Source organism: Triturus cristatus, chromosome 5_1, assembly GCF_964204655.1.
Source record: "Triturus cristatus chromosome 5_1, aTriCri1.1, whole genome shotgun sequence".
NCBI lineage: Eukaryota > Metazoa > Chordata > Amphibia > Caudata > Salamandridae > Triturus > Triturus cristatus.
This window is the reverse complement of record NC_140587.1, coordinates 51,169,598-51,185,742: the sequence shown is the minus strand read 5'-3', so window position 1 is coordinate 51,185,742 and position 16,145 is coordinate 51,169,598.

The following is a 16,145-nucleotide window of genomic DNA, read 5'->3' as shown; positions in this document are numbered from 1 at the left end:
ACCTAATTCATATCTATGGACCAACAGCAGATGACCCTAATTTTTGGTCTCGTGTTACTTCTGAGATTCTTCAATTTGGGAAAGTTTCCTTAATTTTGGGGGGCAATTCTAATTTGATTAGTGACCCCCTTTTAGATAGACTATCCTCAACCAAATATACTCCTCCTAAAGTGTTTCATTCCCTCAGAACGTTATTTAAGAACACTAAATTGGTTGACATCTGGAGATTACATTTCCCCACCCAGAAAGAATTCACATTTTTCTCCAATCCGTACAGTTCTCACTCACTTCTAGATTATTTGTTGGTATCTAGAGACTTAGTGAAAACTATAACTCGACCTGCTATTGGTAGTATTGACGTTTCAGACCACGACATGATTTCGCTTCACTTACAAACAGGTAATGTTTCAGTCTCTCATTCCCGCTGGCTCATGAATGTTGATGTTGTTCTTCATGATGCTCATAAAGATACCATTTTAAAAGCTATTCATGAATATTTTTTACATAACCATGATGATGTTATCTCCCCTATTATAAAATGGGATGCTTTTAAAGCTTATTTAGGAGGAATTGTTATTTCTATAATGGCACAAGCAAATAAATCGTTTAGCACCAAGTTGTTATACCTAGAAAAACAGATTGCAAAATTTGAACAACTGTTTATCTCTTCATAGAATATTGATTTTAAAACCAAACTGCAAAAATGTGGCTATGAGTATAATTCCATGTTGAGTAAAAGAACTGGTATACAGATTGCCAACCAGAAAGCTAAATTTGCTTTTAATCCCAGCAAGTCAGGAAAACTCTGAGCTAATTATCTCCTTATCAAGAAAGATAGAAATCAAATTCCTGCTATCCACAGACACAATGGTACTGTTGCTGTATCTACGCCAGACGTTATAGGTGAATTTCTTAAATTTTACTCCACATTGTATAGTAACTCAAACCTTCTAGATCCTCAATTTGTTGATAATTTTTTAATCTCTGCCAATCTACCTTAACTTTCCCAGTCTGACAAAATCAAATTAGACAACCCTATCACGGCAGATGAACTTTTATTTGCTATTCAATCGCTTAAACCTCTAAAATTCCTGCCGAATTTGTTAAAACCTTTGCTGACACTCTCATTCCTCACCTACATCATCTGTTCACTACATCTGCTCAATCTGGCTTGCTTGGTGGCTCCTTTACGGAGGCATTAATTATAGTTTAGACCATACCAAAGTTTCAAATTATCGTCCTATTTCTCTGATCAACCAGGATTGTAAACGTTTTGCAAAAATTCTTGCCACCATATTAGCTCGAGTTTTGCCGTCCCTTATTCATATAGATCAATCTGGATTTATGTCAAAACGTTTCTCTGTCAATAACACAAGACTTCTTTTTCATATTATTTATAAGGCCTCTACCCTCACCTCTCCTGCTGGCTTACTAGCTTTAGAAGCGGAGAAAGCGTTTGATAAAGTTCACTGTCAATTTCTCTTTTGACCACTTTTTTCTTTTAATTTTGGTAATAACTTTACAAAAATTATATCAAATTTATATGGCTCCCCTTCTGCCCGACTCTTTCTTAATGGTCAATTTTCAAATCCCTTTTCTCTTTATAGAGGAACCTGCCAATTGTCACCTCTTCTTTTTTTATTGGCAATCAAACCTTTTCTTTCCCACATTCGAAATTCTGTTGAAATTGAAGGAATTACGTTAGCGGATATTAACCTTAAAACATCTGCATATGTCCTATTATATTTTAGCAATCCAGCCACATCTCTACTGGCGGTTTTAGATGTCATACGCAAATATTCTACTATTTCTGGTTATACCTTGAATACTCACAAAACGGATTTTTTTTTCTTAAACATGCACTGTACACCCTCAATATTGGACAATAGTGAAATTATTTGGCAAAAAGAGAAAATGTAATATTTAGGTATACTATTTCACTTCCTTTAAATCGTACCTTACACTTATCATGGTGGGGGAAACTTGAAACCGTTAAAATGGTATTAGCCCCAATTATTTTCTATACCATGTCTATGATCCCTATACAATTGCCTCTCACAATCTACCAAAAAATCTGATAAGGTTATTTCTAAAGTTATATGGAATCGCAAACCCCCTCTTATTGCTTACACTAAACTGAAACTTTCTAAACTGAATGGAGGATTTGGTATGCCCGATTTTTTCACATATCATAAAGAATTTATTTTAAAACAAGCTTCACTTTGGTTCTCGTGCCTGGACCCTGACTTTTCCCCTAAATGTTAATGATTGAGCGCAATTTAGTATCACCATTTCCTCTCCCATCACTTTTGTCCATGTCTAATTCAAATAAACTTTTTAAATCCTTCCTCATTATTGCTTCAACTAAACCGATTATTAATGATTTTGACGCATCATTTTCATCACGTATTTCAGATTCTACTATGATCTCCCTTTGGCATAATCCTGCATTAAAATGTAATCATACAATCACATTCTGGAAATTATGGGTTACAGCTGACATTTTCTTTCTCCAGGGTATTCATGAAGATACAGCTTTATTATCCTTCTCTGAACTACAGGCCAGATTCATGTTACCCAATACCGAAGCCATTAAATATGAACTTCTTTGTAACACACTGCTTAACACCTTTCCAAATGTGCTTCCCCAAATTAAGACTCCAGATTCGTAAAATTGTATTAAAGCTTTTTCTGCACCTCAACATACTGACTCTAAATTTTATAAACAATTTAATTGTACAAATGCTTCTAACTTTATCCTTTTATCCATTTTTTGGAATGCAGAACTTTCCCTGAATCTTTCGTTAAAAGAGTGGAGACAAATATGGGCCATCAATATTTCAGGATGGTTTCCTGTACATTATCCCAAACCAACGCCTTTATTTTGTTCAATTGTCCATGGACTCCCTATAAATTATTTAAGGCTAAACTTATAGATTAAACTTATAGACTCACCACTTTGTTAGAACTGCAAATGTTATGATGGTATTTTGAAACATGTGCTTTTTGAATGTAATATAATAGCTCAATTCTGGAAAAATGCTTGGGATATCATTGTTAAAATACTTCCTATTTCTGAGTCTCTCACTTACAAAATACTATTGGTAAATCTTATGTACTATCATCTACCCTATTGGAAACCCAGTCTAAAAGTTTTAATCTCCTTATCTCTATTACTATTAAATCCATTACTTCCAATTGGAAATCATCAGAAACAATATCAATCCATTCATGGTGGTCATATGTTATTTTTATTAGATCTGGTGCTCAATTATCTTATAAGGGACCATTAAAAAATACATCGTCTTTTTAACAGTTATGGAAACCAATTGAGGATTATATTAAAACGTATCTATAAAATATTTAATAACACTATTTGTTTCACAGTTTTGTATAATTTCTATTTTGAGGAGTAGCCTTGTTTGTTCCTTTTTCTAACTTTTATCATTTTCCTGTTTGTATGACAAACTTTTGGCATATGGATATTGATAAGATAATATTTGAATGTTAGTACTATTTTATTACATATACCAGCACTGTATCTGTTTTTGTTTGTCATGTTTACAAAAAATCCTAATAAAATATTTTGAACACAAAAAGACATCAGAAACTCGAAACGTGGGATATCTAAAATCCTTTATAAGATCATATTTAGACTTTAACTCCTCAGAATACAGGATTCATTTTGAGAGGGAAATTGAAAAAAAGATGTGCACAGAAAATTAATGAATCTGTAGCCTGGCTTGTTACAGCCACATAACTATTGCCGAACATCCAGTTCCATCTGCTCTTCATGTTTCCCCATAGCACGAGATAGTGCTTTCACACAGCACAAGTGCAAATCAGATGAGAAAATACTGAAATACACCAAAATACACTGGTCTGAAAATGTACACTTCTATAGTTACAAAAGCATTGCTATCTCTTTTTAAATGTTTTCTTTCTGGGTCATGATGTAGGATACATTTTAAGAGGGCGAGAAAATGAGGGAAAAACAAGGAATCAGTCAATTATAGATGTTACTAAGTACTTTAGAGGAACGGTAGAAGTAGAGCACTGGACGCAGAGGAAACCGCCTGTAGCAAAATGTGTCGTAAATTCAGCGCAACTGCTCTATACAAGACTTCCTAGTACACCAGTAACCACTGAGCCGAGTGGCCTTCTCTGAAATGCAGTACAGATAGGACCCAGAGCTGCATTGACATGAAACACGCCGCGCGTCGAATTAAAGGTCCCCGCTTTATTTAATATGGCTACCACCCAGTGACCTCTACGTCAAGAAACTGAGCTTAAGGTGCAAAAACACATATATGGCAAACTCACTTTTAGGGGCATAATCACACCTAGTGCAACATCAACAGGCAGGTGGTAACACCTATAGAAGCAATAATCACATTTAGCTACAGCAATCACATTTAGATGCACAAACATATTTAGGTGCAAAATAACTCTTGGTGCAGGGTTATCATGGTGTTATCCGGGGTGTTGTGCCACATTTCAGTGCAAAATCACTCCATACATAAAGAAAATGTAATACTAAGATTCTGAATTACGTTGAAAAGTAGTGCATCACTGTAACACAGCATTATCTTGAGACTACATTGAGTTACAACATTCACTTTGCTTCAATATTACTATTAATGTGAAAACCATATAGAAAGCTCAGATTACATTTATGTGAAAAATCAAATCTAGGGGCAAAATTACATCTAGTTGCAAAATCATCATTGGTGCAATTTCACCAGAAGTGTGTTAATACTTTTAAGAGCACACATACACATTAATTATAATGTTTGATGCTTTCCTTCAACTCCAAGCACTGCAATGAGCATGACTATAAGCCACTGTTTTACAATCTGTTCCACTCCACTGCAATATACGCAGCGCCACTCTATTCCACTATGCTCTACAAAACTTTACTCCACACCACTGCGCTCTACATCACATAATTACTATACACATAATTCCACTGCACACCATGCCACATATTTACACTACACGAATCCACACCATACCACACAATTCCACGCCACACAGCTAACAATTTCAATCCAACCCACATAATTCCACTCAAACCACATACATCCACTCCATAACACAAGGGTAAAAGACATTGTTATTTACAATGCCAATAGCTCTAAACAAATGTGAGACCTATTGCATTTTTATTGCTTGTTGAATTTTGAAGAGGCTTTACTATATTTTTAAATTTGCTGCGAGATGTTTGTAAAAATTAAGTTTCTCCTAAAGTTAACGGTGCAGGACTCCCTAGTTACTTCCCCTCTTTATGGTTTAAATCTTTTTTATTGATTTTATATATTATAACAACAATACAGCATTAGCCACCTAGAACCCTTGGCCAGTGGTAATTGCAAAGGGAGGCTTACTTAATAGGTAGCGAACAAAGTAGGAGGAACAGAAGCTATAGACAGATAAAGTTAGAGAGGAGAAGGGGAAAGGAGGGGGGGGGAGGGAGGCGTGCTGCCCCTCTCATGTGAAGGTGTCCTGCAAAGGTGGTTGCAGCCTAGTGTTGTGCGGTGTGTTCGGTGGCTGTCAGTCGCAAGATCAGCAGGTATTGGGTACAGGATAACTCTCAAAACTTGTCCGACAAATACTGTAGGCAAGGCTGCCACATCTTGTCCAACCGGGAGAGTTGTTGTGTGGTTGCGGCAGTCAGCTTCTCAATTCCCAGTATTTCCCATACTTTATGTAGCCAGCCTTGGTGAGTGGCTATCTTGTCCATCCCTCATCTAGCTAGAAGAAGTTGCTTCGCCGCCCCCAATGTAAGAGTGAGGGCCTTGCCTCTAGGTGATTTCAATGGGTAGGTGAGTGGGTTAGGGAATCCCAGTAGCTTGAAAATGTGGGTATGTCTGTATTGAGCATTGTGTTGACGGCATCCAAGACACCAGACCAGAATGATTCTATCCTGGGGCACTGCCATAGGAGGTGTGTGAGTGTGCCTTGTTGGCTGCATTGCGGCCAGCACAGCCCATCCCCCCTGGGGTCCCACATGGCTACTCTGGCCGGAGTGTGGTACCAGTAATGTGTTATTTTGAGGAGCATTTCCTTACTGGTGGTGTTGAGGGCGAATGTTTGTGCTCGATGTAAAATGTCATTCCACTCTTTGTCTGAAAAGGGGCGCTCGCACTCTGTCTCCCATCTAGCTCTTGCGGGAGAGGGCGTAGGGTGCATGGGCGGTGTTAGAAATGCGTAAATATCAAGAAAGCAATTTCTTATTTTTGCATCGTGTGAGGATCCACATCTCAAAGGGCAGTCATGGTCTACTAGCGTGTGGGTAGATCCACGGATGGGTCACCTAGTGTGCCACTGCCAGATCTTGCCATCTCGCCATATCTGGAAGAGGGTAGTATGTTTGTAATGTGGTGAAATCCATGAGTCCATCTGCGTCAAAGAGGTCACCCACCCGCTTGCAATTGGCCTCCTGCCATACCCTGAATCCCAATTCTGTGGCCGCTGGGGGGGAAGTCTGGGTTTCCTATCAGCGGTGTCTGTGGGGATATCGGGGTGGAGAGGTCATGTTTCTGCTGTATCCTGTCCCAGACTCCGATCATCGATCTCGTGACTGGGGAGATGTACACACCCACTGGCCTATGAGGTTTAGACATGGTATTTGCCAAATGTTCATACCCGCATTGGCTTGGTCTATGAAACCCCAGTGTTTTTCCGTGAGTGTACGGGACCACTCTACCATATATCGCAACTGGGCTGCCTGGTAATACTTGCAGATGTTTGGAACCCCCAGCCCTCCCGCAGCCAGTGTGAGAAACGCCCGTGCTCTGGATATTCTTGCCCTTTTAGCCTCCCAGACAAAATCCCAAATCAGAGCCTACAGTTTATCTAGTTCCCGTGGTGGGGGCTGGAGCAGGAGAGCTTGCATTACGTAGAGTAGCTTAGGGAGTAATGTCATTTTGATGGCTGCCATCTGTCCCAACCATGAAAGGCCCTGTGACTTTCATTTAGTGAGGTCTGATCTGGTCATAGCGAGTAGGTTCCTGTAATTATGCTCCGTGGTGGCCTGGAGAGTGGAAAATATCTGTAGCCCTAGGTATGGGACCCCATCCTCTGCCCATTGAAATGGAAACTGGTTGATAAGCTGGGTTATTTCAGGCTCCTGGAGGGTTAGGTCCAGGATCAAAGATTTCTGAGGATTGATTTTGAAGCCTGATGCCCGCCCAAACTCTGATAGCTCTGTCAAGGCGGACGCCAGAGAGTTAGACGGTTCCGTGAGGGTCATGAGCACATCGTCTGCATATAACATGATCTTGTGCTCCCTCCCTCCCATATGGATCCCAGTAACCTTCACGTTGGCCCTTATTCGTTCCGTCAGCGGCTCCATATAGAGCGCAAAAAGGAGATGAGACAAGGGACAGCTCTGCCTGGTCCCTCGCCCTATTGGAAAAGTGGGCGACTGCACAGCATTGACACAGATGCTAGCCTGGGGGCCTGTGTAACAGGATTGCACCCAGCTGCAGAATCGTGGTCCAAGGCCCACGTTTTCCATCACCCAGTATAGATGCGGCCAGTGCACTCGATCAAAGGCTTTCTCTGCATCGATCGTCAGTACAAGCGCTGGGATCTGGGTGCGCTGTGTTTTGTCCAATAAGTGACAAAGCTTCTTCGTGTTGTCACTGCATCCTCGCTCCGGGATGAACCCTGCTTGGTCGGGATCGACTAGACCCTGCCCGTAGGGTGCCAACCTATGGGCCAGTATACTAGTAAAAATCTTCACATCCACATTTAACAGGGAGATCGTACGGTAGGAGGTGCAGCCTTTCGGGTCTTTGCCTTCCTTAGGAATCACTATGATGGTTGCAGCTTATGTTTCGCAGTGAATACCTTCCCATATCTATGGTGTGCAACTGTTTTTGGATAGCTGTCAGTTACCGCCACAGCCCCTGACTGTGCATGTGCTGTCTCCAGCTCCTTAATTTGATCTTCTAGGCGGCGGCACTTTTCCTGACGCTCCCTGTTATAGCCCGTTGCAATTCCAACACAGTGACCCCGAAGGACCACCTTTAATGTCTCCCACAGTGTGGCTATGTCCGTCTCGGGAGCATCGTTGAATTCCAGGAAGGAAGTTAATGCTCCTAGGGTGGCCGTTCGTACTTTGTCGTTTGTAAGAAGTTTTGCATTAAGGCACCAGCCACGAGGTATTGTTGACTACGCACTAGGGTGGAAGTGGAGACTAATGGGGGAGTGGTCAGAAAGAGCGGCTACTCCTATGTCCGCAGTTGTTGTGTCCCTCGTTATCCCTGAGGTTGTGAGGAAGTAATCAATGTGTGTGTATGTTTGGTGAGCCGCTGAGAAAAATGGGTAGTCTACTTCAGTGAGGTTTGTGTGGCGCCAAATGTCAGTTAGCCCTGCTTCGTCCAGCCAACCTCTAGTACCTGGAGTGAGTCCCCCTTCTTGTCCCACTGGGAGGATAGATCTGTCTTTCTGCACATCCATTATGACGTTGAAGTCGCCCCCCACCACCATCTCCCTATCTGGGATGGAAATCAGGCAGCCCAAAATATGACTAAAAAAGGTTTCCTGTTTGTCACTGGGGGCGTAGACAGTGGCAATCGTGTACCGGGTGCCCTGTATTTGTACATGCAGTGCTAACTTTTGGCCTGGGAATTCCATAAAACCACCTCCACTTTCCCTGCAAAGTGTGTAGCAAACAGTATTGCTACCCCAGTTTACTTGGTGGGCCCAGACGAAAAGTACTGTTGGTCAAACCAACCAGAACGTAACCGTCACGAGTCTTTTTGAAACAAATGGGTTTCTTGCAACATGCAAATATTGCACTTTGCATCCTAGAGGAATGAAAGAACTGCTAGTCACTTCACTGGGGAGTTAAGACCTCTTGCATTGAGGCTAAGCAGAGATACCATGATCAGCGCCTATGCACAACATTACCCACTCATCCAGGTGCCACGCTATTCCACCCACCCCTCCCCCCCCAGGTTAAAGAGCTGGGTTGAGCAACATAAGTGAAGAAAAAGGGAAAAAAAAGTGGAGATTAGAGAAAAACACAATAGATTCAATGAATCAAACAACATCTTCCACCAGGGAGCTATCGAAGCATCAAGTTCGGGGTCCATATTACAGGCAGGCGTTGGAGTTGAGGTGATCATCCAGATGAAGCTCCGCTGGAGAGAACCATCCAGCTGGTGTGTTTAGGCATAGATCCAGACCGTCCCTGCAGCACCTATCCAGGAATTTGACAAGAAGACCAAGAGGCCAGCGGGAACTAGGCACCCCGAGGCACTCAATGACCATCAGTGGAAGGCACATGGTTCCCTTCCTGCTGTAGGTGGTGGAGTAGACGCGAGAACTCCTCACAGCTATCAGCTTCGGTAGGCTTGTTCAACGTTTTCCGTCTCCGCCTGGAAGAACGCCTCACCCTACATCCCTCACCTATGGACACCCGAACCGGTGACTCAGAGGGCGAAGATTGTCGAAAGTCCTGTACATCTGGCAGGTCGCGAGTGTCATCCAACGTGCAAATTATCCAGACTTCCTCCTTTCATACGAACTGCAGGCGAAAAGGGAAGCCCCATTTGTATCGAGTTTCCCGTGCTTGAATGAAGTCAGTTAGTGGCTTGAAGGCCCTACGACGCTGCAGCGTGGATAGGTCTTGATAAAGCCAAACTTTAAAGCCTCTTCCTGCAGTCATTATGGCTTCTTTCTGCCTATAATAGTATAAGCAGATGAGTCTGTCCTGTGGTTGGCCAGGCGAGCTGGTGTGTGCAGTCCAGGACGATCTCCTGGTCTCGTAGGGAGGGTGTCACATGTTTGAAGAGACGGATCACGAACTCCTCCAGGTCACCCGAGATGGCCCGGGCCAGCACGCCCTTATACCGTATGTTAAAGCATAAGGACCTATTTAGCAAATCTTCGACTTGGTAGCGCAACTTTGAGTTCTGATCCCGTAGTTCCAGTAGCTCCCGGCAGTGACCCTCCAGTTCCTCCTCCCAGGCATCTTGTTTTTGCTCCACTGATGTCAATCTTTGGTCAATGGTGACAACATCCTGTCTGATCCCTTTCGTGTCCGACATAATGTCTTGCTTGAGCTCTGGGAAGTCATCGCGAAGGGAGCTAAACAGCTGCTCCAAGAATGCTTTAGTGATTGGGGACTCCTCCCTACCGCCATCTTCACCTCTAGCTTTCTCCGTGGGCGTCCGTGTTCCTCGGCCTCCTGTGGCATGTCCATCCTTTTTGTGTTTGATCAGGCAAACTTGTGTTTTACTGTAGGGTCCTTCTTTGATTGTCGCTGGGTAGACATCCCGGCCAAGGAGTGATTAGCCAGCCGCCCATCAAGTGGCACACTGCACTTAATTGCATCTTTTCTTAAAGACCGCCAGATAGACTTACTCGGAGCGGCGTAAGTAGGCCCCCGGATGGCCGGTCACAGTCCCCAAGCCCGCATCTGACAACGAGGTAGAATGCCGCTGACCGCGGCACCCACAGGGGGCCACTAGAGCAGTCGGCGCCCTAGTACCGCCTGGGCACCGGTCACCCCTCCCCGCCCCCACCCCCTCCTCTTGGGGGCAGGGACTCCAGTCATTGTCCCCCCCTCTTCCTGCCCAGTGGTGACGTGAGGGGTGTCACTTCCCGGGCTTCTTTGTTCTGGGGGAGGCTATATAGCCCTCCCCCCACCATGCTGGTGACCTCTTGATCGCCTCGCACGCCGCATTGAAGGTCCTGCCGCCCGTCATCCCCGAGCCGCTACGGTGGGTCCCGCTCCGACCCCCCTCATCCCGGCCCTGTCCCTGGGCAGTACCAGGTTAAATGGGGCCCTGTGGCATCGACTGCCATGGGTGGGGGGGGGGGATACGAGCACCGTGGCGTTTAGCCCGCTTTAGCCCCTAGAGCCCCAGTCCAGTGGGGATCACGTGCCCCCTCAGGCACACGCCAGCAGGTTGGGTGGTGCACGCCCGTAGGGGAGGGGGTCGGCAGATTCTTGTGGGCCCTGGGGTGTGCCACTTTGCCGGTGACCCCGGTCAGGGGTCGCCCTGCCCCCACCTTTGCCGCGGCCCCTTGCCGCAGGACGGGGCGCCTGCCCCTTCTGCATCTGACAGGATTTGCGGGTTGCGGATTTAAACGGTGTCCGTGCGCCGACTTTGCCTTGCTGCGGGCTGGATGCGCCAGATCACAATGGCGGAGGAGGGGTGCGGGGGTAGTTGCTTACTCAGGCAACCCCCCGCCCTGTACTCGACGGGGCTGATGACGCCCGCCGGGGTGTGCTTTCATCGTCGGGGGCCGCCCGGCCTTCATTGTGGAATGCGATCGAATCCGGGGCTAAATGTGGGGGAGGAGATGCGCGGCTGTGCAGCCGGGCTGCCAAGCACCGTCGCCGCCGCGCAGGCATCTGCTCCTCCCCCCCTCTGCCTGTCAACAGCGGAAGCGGGACACTGCAGGTAATTCAGGAGGGGGTGGAGCCCGTGGGGATTAATAGCTGGCCATGAAACCCAGAGACCGTGTTCAAATCCCAGCTCCGGCATCTGACCAAGAACATAGAGGGATTACATGCAAATCACTTTATAGCCTCTGCCTTATTAACGCACGGGTGGGCCACGAATTGCACGGCGCAAAGGTCGGCCCGGCCGCTACACAAGGGGCGGGCTAGCGGTAGGGGGGGTCTCAAGATGCCAGCCATGAAGGGGCCACAACTGGGAGGGCATCTTCCCTGGGCATCCATCCATCGTGGCACAGGATAATTGGACAGTGTACACGGTCTCAGTACCAGCCCGGGTCGCGCAGCCCACACCCAGCGTGCGCGCACGGGTTGGTCTCACGGGAGGCCCTGCACAATAAATGGAATTGCGGTCCCCGTGGGTGCAGCGGAGCGCAGAAACAGGGGGCGGGGGGGCACCGCGGCGCAACATCAGGGGGTTTGTGGGAAGCACTCACTCTGGCCTAATGGTTAAGGTCTTAGACTCTTACTCTGAAGATTAGGTGTTCAATCCCTGGTCTTTCAATGTCACTGTTTGCTCAGTATAAAGTGTAGGCAATGTTATTTACTTCAGTAAGGTTGGGAAATATTTTCACACCTCTAGGGTGCACAGTATGGCCGGTGCCCAAGGGTCAACAGGTACCAACGCCCACCCTGTGCAAACCCGCTTGTACTTCACCATGTGAATCGCCCGGGACCCAGGGAAGAGTCCAGTGGCGATTCTTGCAGCTAACATGCCTTTCATATCTTGTTTTACAGCTACTGCGGCACTCCAGGTTCAAAGGAATAGCGACGGCTGCATGTCGGGATCCAAGGTTAAGGTAATCAATTGGGGCGACCAGATAACATTGGGCCCTTGGGGGCTCTGGCTTGCCACGTAGGGAGCGGCTGGCCCCCCACCGCCCCGGCACAGGGTAGTTGCCATGGTTTCACGGTGGTAGTTTTGGGAGCACCTTTCCCCCGGCACCTCACACTTGGTTTTGTCTCCCACAAGCAGGTCCTCGCGAGACGAGCAGCGCTGTTGACGCAGGTTTCGTAATGAGACATACGAAGGCAGCAGGTACGGGTAATGGGGAGGGTCCTCGATTGCCCTAGGGACACCAATTGTGCCTGCGAGCATGAAGTTCTTCTGCCCGGCCCCGTAGACAAGGGGGGCTGAGTGGGGTGGTGGGTCTCAAGGGTGGGGCTGGGAGGTAAGGGGGCACCGGCTAACTTATCCTTCGTCTCCCTCACAGTGCCTCTGAAGCCCATCCGCCTGGCCAGACGCTCCGTCCTTGCTCTCCTGGTCGTAAGTAAGTACCGAGCCACGGGGGGCCAGAGCCGGTTCCCCGGGCGATGACCTGGGCTACTGGTGTCCACGGGGGTGGCTTCTTGGGCTAAACGCTTTTCCATTATCCTTCCAGATTGGGAGGCACCCGCAGGAGAATCGATGGATAGTCAGGGATCCCCACAGCTTTTCTCGATGGCGTCCCAAGTCGGGGAGACCCAGACTGGCATCTCCAAAGATGCGCGGATTGCAGCCTTTCTAGAACTGGCCAAGACCAAGGGATTGGCTTGGGCCACCGAACTTTTGAAAGCCAATAATCCCAAGGACTCAAGAATCGCCATCGAGGCCACGGCCGCAGAACACGAGCCCAATGAGGAGGCTGGCCCCTCCAGGTCTAAGAGGATCCGCAGACCCACGGTCAGAGACTTCCCGGCTGAGCAACTGCCAGCAAAGACCTGGGCTTTGGCCCCTACCCGGGGCATCGCCCCCTTCCCTGCGCCCCCAGTGCTGGCTCCAGGACCAGTCCCCGCTCTGGCCAGCTGCCCGCCCACTGTGGCTTACGTCACATCGGATGACCTTAGAAAGCTCTCAGACACTCTGCGGAGCTTCATGTCCGAGGTTAGAGCGGGCCTAGCTTTGGCCAGCCCGGTTAGTATGGTTGGGATTGCTGCTACCCCACCCCCTGCTGGGGCACCAGTGGCCCCGGCCTTCATGCACGTCTGGGGTGGGGTGGGCTTGCCTTGCGTACTGCCTGTTCAGGTTGGGGGTCCGGCACTGGCGAGCCCCTCGTCTTTGGGAGGACAGCTTCCAGCGGGCACGGCACCCCTGCCGATGGGTACCCACACTCCCACTGCCACCCTGGCCCCGCCCATGGTGGCAACCGCGCCCGCCACACCCACGGAGGTCTCCACGGTCACGAAACCAGCAGTATTGCCCCCCGCAGTAGTGCCAAAGCCCCTGGTTACCATGGCACTGTTGCTATCCTGTCGCTGCTGTTTGGGGTGGGAAGTGCCCTTGGCAGCTAAAGAAGGTACATGGAGGAGAGGTTATTGATATTTTCACCCTCCTCATGCATGGGGCCCAGGGGGTCGACACTAGAAAAATGGGGGGCAAAGATGATGACAAGAAACGGCGATTCCAGTCCTGGCCCGAAAAGAACATTGGCACGTGGGGGCAAGCCTTCGCCATCTTGGCGGCGGTGATCATGGAAACATTTCCAGAGCAAGGGCCTGGCCTTTTCCAATACGCTAGCATTATCAGTAAGGAGGCAGAGACAAGTGGGGGGATGGGCTGGTACCGCTACGACTGTGATTTTAGGAGAAAAGATTGCCATGTGCCCTGAGCTAGAGTGGGACCAATTAGAGGTGAGGCTCTTGGTCATGCACATGGGAAAGCGTACAGTGGAGGGGACAGCAAAGCCTAGCACCTCCAATGGGGACAAGCCCAAGGACACGAAACAGGAAGCGAAGGGCCAGTCTAAAAAGTCCTTTCGTGAGGGGCGTGAAGGGGGTTCGAAGCAGGGCAACCGATCAATGTCAATGGAACCTGCAGGCTATTCAATGCGGGCTCCTGCTCTTGGGGGAAAGCATGTAGGTTCGCACCCAACTGCAGCAAGTGTGGGGCTGCCCACCCTGCCTCCTCCTGCTCCAAGCGAGACAGCCCAGCCCAACCCCCTGCTAGACATGACAAGTAATCTCTGCCCTTCCCATGTCCCCCCACACTATCCCTTCCCCAGTTTTCTCCTGACAGCGACACAGACCGCCCTGTGCTCTCCGGGAGGGGGGCGGGGGGGGGGAAACTTTTCGCTTTGGCTAAGGGTCCTTCCCCCATCAGTATCGCCAACCTCCATCCTCTGATCCGTGGGTATCGCAACATCAAAGATGGATCGCTCCTGGGGAGGGTGGCGGGCCCCTTCAACCTACCCCCCTCCCGCACTTTGTGATCTCACCACTAGGGGTCGTGCCCAAGACAGAGCCGTGGTCCTTTAGGCTGATCCAGCACCTGTCGCACCCAGAGGGGGACTCTGTTAACTCGTGGTTGGAGGAAGGTAGGTGTTCTGTGTCCTACTGCTCCCTCGACCTGGTGGTGGATATGGTCAGGAGGGCGGGGAAGGGAGCCTGGTTGGCCAAGTCAGACATTGAGTCAGCTTTCCAACTGCTGCCAGTCCAACCTGACAACCAACATCTCCTGGGCTTCAAGTGGCAGGGCAACGTTTTCTATGACAGGTGCATGCCCATGGGCCGCTCAGTTTCTTGTGCATACTTCGAGGCGTTCAGCTCGTTCCTTCAATGGGTGCTAACGAGTAAGTTCAAGGTTGAGGGAGTGACCCACTACCTTGATGACTTCCTGTTTATCTGGGGGCTGATACACGGGAGTGCACAAGAGCACTGCAGTGCTTTCAGGACTTGGCTAAACACCTAGGGGTGCCGTTAGCACCTGGCAAGACTGAGGGTCCGGCGCAAGTACTGACTGTTTTTAGGCATCGAGTTGGACACGGTCAAGATTGAGTCCCTGCGGACAAGGTACAGGCATTGCGTCAGGACATTCAGGCCTTGCTGGGGAAAGACAAGGCCACTCTGGGTGACATCCAATGCCTTTTAGGCAAACTAAACTTTGCAGCTAGGGTCATCCCTGTTGGGAGGGTGTTTGCTCGAAGACTAGCCAGGGCCACATCAAAGGTCAAGAAAAAGCACAACTGGATCCGCCTGGGGTCAGGTTTGAAGCATGACCTCGCCATGTGGGGGGACTTCCTCTCGCAGTTCAATGGGAGGTGATCTGGCGGGAACCCTGGGTGGATAGTCAGGAGCTATGCCTATTCACGGATGCCTCGGGCAAGGAGGGCTTTGGGGCCATCCTAGGCGAGGACTGGTGCGCTCAGGGGTGGCCCAATGCCTGGCGCAGGTGCAACATCACTGCGAACATCACTGTACTGGAGCTCTTCCCCATCGTCATTGCATTACACCTTTGGCCGGAGACCCTGTCAGACAGAAAGGTCCTATTCTGGTTGGTAGTCCAGGCCATCAATGGGCAAACAGCCAGGTGCCAGTTGTTCCTCTGCCTGCTTAGGGAACTGGTCAGGGCTTGCCTGCGATGTAATGTGGAATGCAGGGCTAGACACATTGAGGGGGTAAAGAATGTGGCAGCTGATGCTCTTTTTTGTTTTCAGTGGCTCCGCTTCAGGGAGGCCTGGCCATGGGCGAGAGCACAGATGAACCCCTTCCCGGCGCACCTTTGGGGGATCCTGCAGTGGACCAACGACTAAGAACTATGGGGGAGAGAGCACTGGCTCCAGGTACCAGGAAGCGCTATGGGGCAGACTTGGCCACTTTCAAATCCGTGTCCCACACCTTGGGTATCTCTTCTGCACCAATCGAGGGTAGAGTACGGGCATTTGTGGTGTGGGCCAGGGAGCAGGGG